General features: G+C 41.7%; 1 protein-coding gene across 1 annotated transcript in view; it reads left to right on the top strand.

Moving 5' to 3' along the window:
- Positions 1 to 4,636, top strand: part of LOC114027066 (zinc finger protein 777-like) — a 28,729-nt gene that overhangs the window by 12,600 nt on the left and 11,493 nt on the right. The window lies entirely within an intron of this gene.

Here is a 4,636-nt window from a genome sequence, read left to right as displayed (position 1 = left end):
ATAGATGGCTTTAATTTCTTCATCTGAGAACAGCCTGTTCATATCCTTTGACCATTTATCAGTTGGGGAATGAGAATCATTCTCTTCTTCTGGGACCTTCTTCATCTTAAGTGTCCTTGTTGCCATAATAGCTTTCTATGTGGGGTCCTTTTTTTGTTTGTCCTTTCTTTCAGCCTACTTCCTGACTTCAGGCTTGATGTTAAGGACAGCGTCTGTACACTGCTGGAGGGAAAGTCTGGGCTGATCCTGCTCTGCTTTCTTGGGGTATTGAGTGTTGTGTTATTCCAGGCTCTCAGGGACAACTTAGGCTGGGCATCTGAAGACTTTCAGGGTTCTCAAAGTGATCAGATCTTGATAAGAACCTAATACACCTCCTGCCCTTCTCACCAACCCCCCACTGCCTCTGGGTCAGTTACACAGCTGCTGCTTGCTTTTGAACTTGCTTGGTGCGTAGAGCAGGGAGCATGCCACTCCTGGCCACGGCTTCCCTGGTCAGTCCACCCTGAGTCTGTGACACAGAACTGAGGATGAAGTGCCCGTTAACACCTGTTCCCCTGTTATGGGTCTGGGACCTCTTCTTGCCCTGTTCCCCAACTATAATGTGCTCTTGCCCAAACCCCATCCCCAGTGTCCACAGGCATTTCTCTCTATCTCCCTAGGCCAATCTGGCCTGGAAAATTGACTTACAGTGATTTTTTCCCTTAGATTTCCCCATCAGGATTCAATGTGATCCACTGAGGCAATTTGGGGGAAGGGGAGGAGGGCGGGGCAGCACTTCTTTCTTCTGCTTTGCCATGTTGTCTCTGCCTCCTCCCCTTTCTGTAAGCTCAAACTCAATATGTCCAGGACAGAACTCATTCTCTTTCCCCACCTACTTCCCCCACAAAAACTGTCCTCTCTTCTCAACTTCTCTATTTCTGTCAGATACCATCATTCTTCCACTCTCCCAGATCAGTGTTATCCTGCACTCCTTCTCAGACCTCATCCTACATGTCCAATGAATTGCCAGTTCTTCCTGTTCCTGCCTTCATGTCTCTCACACCCAAATTTGGCTCTTCTCACTCAATTGCCAAATTAGTGCACACTTTCCATCACCGTTGCTGGGATTGTTGCAACGGCCTCGTGATTGGTCTCCTGCTTCAGGCCTCTCCCCACTCTGGTCCATCTTCCACACAGCTGCCAAACGGGTGTTCCTTAAGGGCAGGTCTGACCATATCACTCGCTCACTTAGTAAATTCCAAGGATTATTATTGTTTCTAAGATAAAATATGAACTCTTCAGTTTGACTTTACAAGCCTTTCACCAGTTGGTCCCAAATTATCTTTCCAGCTGGTCCAGCAAAACTGGCCTTTTCTGTGTTCCTCACTTAGGACATGACATTGTCCATCTACATGTCATTGCACTAGCTGTCCTCACCTCTGCCTTAGAGAATCCTAACACTGCTCTTGAAGTACCACCTTCTGAGCCTTTCCTCATTCCCCCACCTGCTAGGCCCTGCCTCCATCTCTTACTGCTTTATATTTATTTTGTATGTACTAGACTTTTATGCATATGTGTTCTCTACCCCATTATCATGTTAGAATTGGGATTGTTTCTTTTTATCCTCAGCATCTAGCACAGTGCCTGGCCCACAGTAAGTGCATAATAATAATTACAACTAGTGTTTATATAGCACTTTAAGATTTGCAGAGCACTTTACAAATATTCTCTCAACAACCCTGGGAGGTAAATGCCAATATTACCCCCATCTTGCAGATGAAGAAACTTAGGCAGAGGTTAAATGACTTGCCCAAGATTACACAGCTAGTAAGCATCTGAGGCTGGATTTCAACTCAGGTTTTCCTGACTTCGATGTCCAGTGTTTTAATGTGCTATCACCTACCTGCCTAAATACTTGATTGATTGAGTAACCAAGGTCAAAATATCAGTGAGCAGAAGAGGTAGGATTTGAATCCAGAGCCTACTAAAATGTACAGAACAGACTGTAAGTGTTATAGAAAATCAGTTTTTCTTATTATGAAATTTGGTTGATGTGTGGAATCATTTTGCTGAATTATTTTTTAATTTTTTTGTTCTAAGGGATGGCTTGCTATATAGGGAAGGTAGGAGGGCTATATTTGGAAATGAAGGTGATATACTCTGTTTTTCTAATTAAAATAAAAAAAGAAGAAGAAAGTCACTCTGTTACTGTAACCAGTGTAGTCCTTGATACAGTTTTGAGTTTTATAGCTATTATAAGCCTACCCAGAGAGAGTGGTTAAGCACTCCATCATTTGTTCCTCAAAGCTATGTTACTGTAATTCCCCTTTTTTGCGTTTTCTCCTATATTCTTTGAAAAACTCTTTCTGTACCCACAGTGTTAGAGGAAATTCTGAGGGTCCTTGGGATCTCAGGGGAATGAATAGGAGATAATAGAGTTGTGTGATGTCAGTCACATGAAGGGAAGGAACAATGTATGATACGTTTTGAAGGCCCATCTTGAAATGTTTGGAATTCAGATACAAGATCACTTTTACTCCTGTATATCAAGAGGAGTGTTGGGTTCCAGCGCTCCCAAGTATCCAAAGTAGGACTGATGCATTAGCCAAAAATCAGGGAAATCCAGTGTCGGGGTAAAAGTAATCTTCTCTTGGTCAGGGGTGGGAGTAAGAGTCTATAGGGACTAATTCCCAAGGGCTGAAGGGAGGGAGGGAGTTGGTTTTAGGTCATAGTTCAAAGCCAAGGAAATATGCCAAAAATTGGGAAGCCTAGAGTGCAAGAAGTTGAAGCTTTGAACTCAGAATTCTTCCCTGAACCATAGATCTTTTCATTCTAGAAGCACATGATGCTGTTACTCCTCATCTCCCCTTCTCGACTTCCTCAGCTTCCATCTAGTCTCAGATAAAGTCCTACTTTCTGCAGGAGGAAGCCTTTCCCAGTCCTACTCATCTGAATGCCTTCCCTAGTCTAATCTAAACTAACCCCAGTTAATCCTGTCTGTCGCTTGTTTGTACGTAGTTACCTGCATGCTGTTTCCCCTATTAGACTGTGAGCTCTTTGAGGACAGGGACCATGTTATTGTCTTTCTTTATGTGCCCTACCCTTATCATGGTAGGCGTTTCATAAATGTTAATTGATTGACTGCATATGTGGTCCACCCCAGCAAGCACTGACACTCTTCCTGGTCCCTGGGCCTCCCCCTTTTAACCCTCACTTCCATTTGCTGATTCAGAATTGCAGAGGACCGCAGAGGTCATCTAGTCCAACATAAGCTAAGGGAGAATCTCCTCTACAGCCATAGTGTCAAGCTCAAATAGAAACAGTATCTGTGTTCTACCGTATTTTTATTTATTTTGTTAAATATTTTCCAATTACTTTTTAATCTGGTTCAGGGAGGCACTGGTGAGTGTCAGGGCCTATTCTGCCAGGAGTTCTGCCACCTGTTTGACATCTCTGCTCTACTGGATCCCTGACAAGTGGTCATCCAATCTTTGTTTGAAGACCTTTAAGGACAAGGGATCCATTATCTCTCAATGTAGCTCAGTATGCTTTTGATTAGCTCTAAGAAGATATTTTTCCTTAAATCCACTCGACCTAAATCTGCCTTAGTCAGTCAGTGAATCAAAAAGCATTATGCCTAGTCTTGCCCACCTGGGCCAAGGAGAAAAATCTAATTCCTGTGCTACACAACAACCCTTTAAATTATTTTTGTTTTTACAGTGTTGTTATTGTATAAGTTGTTCTCTGGTTCTACTCATTTCCTTCTTCGTCAGTTTATAAAAGTCCTCAAAATTTTCATTTTTATAATATTGATGTTATATAAATTGTTCTTCTGGTTTTACTTCATTCTGTATTAGGTCATGTAAGTCTTTTCATGTCATTTTGTAATCATTTATTTCCTCATTTCTTGCAGCACAAGAATACTCCATCTCATTCATATACTATAATTTATTCAACCATTCTACAACTGATGGACATCCCCTTAATTTTTAGTTTTTTTGGCTCCACAAAAGAAGTTGCTATAATTATTTTTGTATGTAACCTTTTCCTCTTTCTTTGATCTCTTTTGGGAAGAGGCCTAGCAGTGGTATAGCTGGGTCAAAGGGCACATGCTGTTTAGCAACTTTTTGTATATTATTCCAAATTGTTTTCCAGAGTGATTCTACCTATTCACAAGTCCACCAACAATGCATCAATGTGCCTATTTTCCCACAGCCCCTCCAATATTTATCATTTTTCTGTGGGTATGAGGTAGAATCTCAGAATTGTTTTAATTTTGATTTCTCTAATTTGGAGGATTTTCCAATCCCCCCTCTCTTCACTCCCCAACCCCGGGGTCTTTCCTGGGGATTTCTTAGATTGTCTTGGGAGGACAACTGCCTTATCCCAACTTTTGTTTATTTCCACTGCTCTATAGTGATATTCTGTCTTTTTTGGGGGTGGAATATTTTCCAATTACATTTTAATCTGGTTCAGGGAGGCACTGGTGAGTGTCAGGGCCTATTCTGCCAGGAATTCTGCCACCTGTTTGACATCTCTGTTCTACTGGATCCCACCACAACATCTTCCCAGAATCTTCTTTCAAGAAACTTGATGCAAATATTTTCCCCAATTAATTGTTTCCATTTTAGTTTTATTAGATTTGGTTGTGCAAAAT

The sequence above is a fragment of the Vombatus ursinus genome, unplaced genomic scaffold (genome assembly GCF_900497805.2).
Source record: "Vombatus ursinus unplaced genomic scaffold, bare-nosed wombat genome assembly UNPS02014852.1, whole genome shotgun sequence".
NCBI classification, from domain to species: domain Eukaryota; kingdom Metazoa; phylum Chordata; class Mammalia; order Diprotodontia; family Vombatidae; genus Vombatus; species Vombatus ursinus.
The sequence above is the reverse complement of the archived record's forward strand: the minus strand, read 5'-3'. Positions and strand labels throughout refer to the sequence as shown.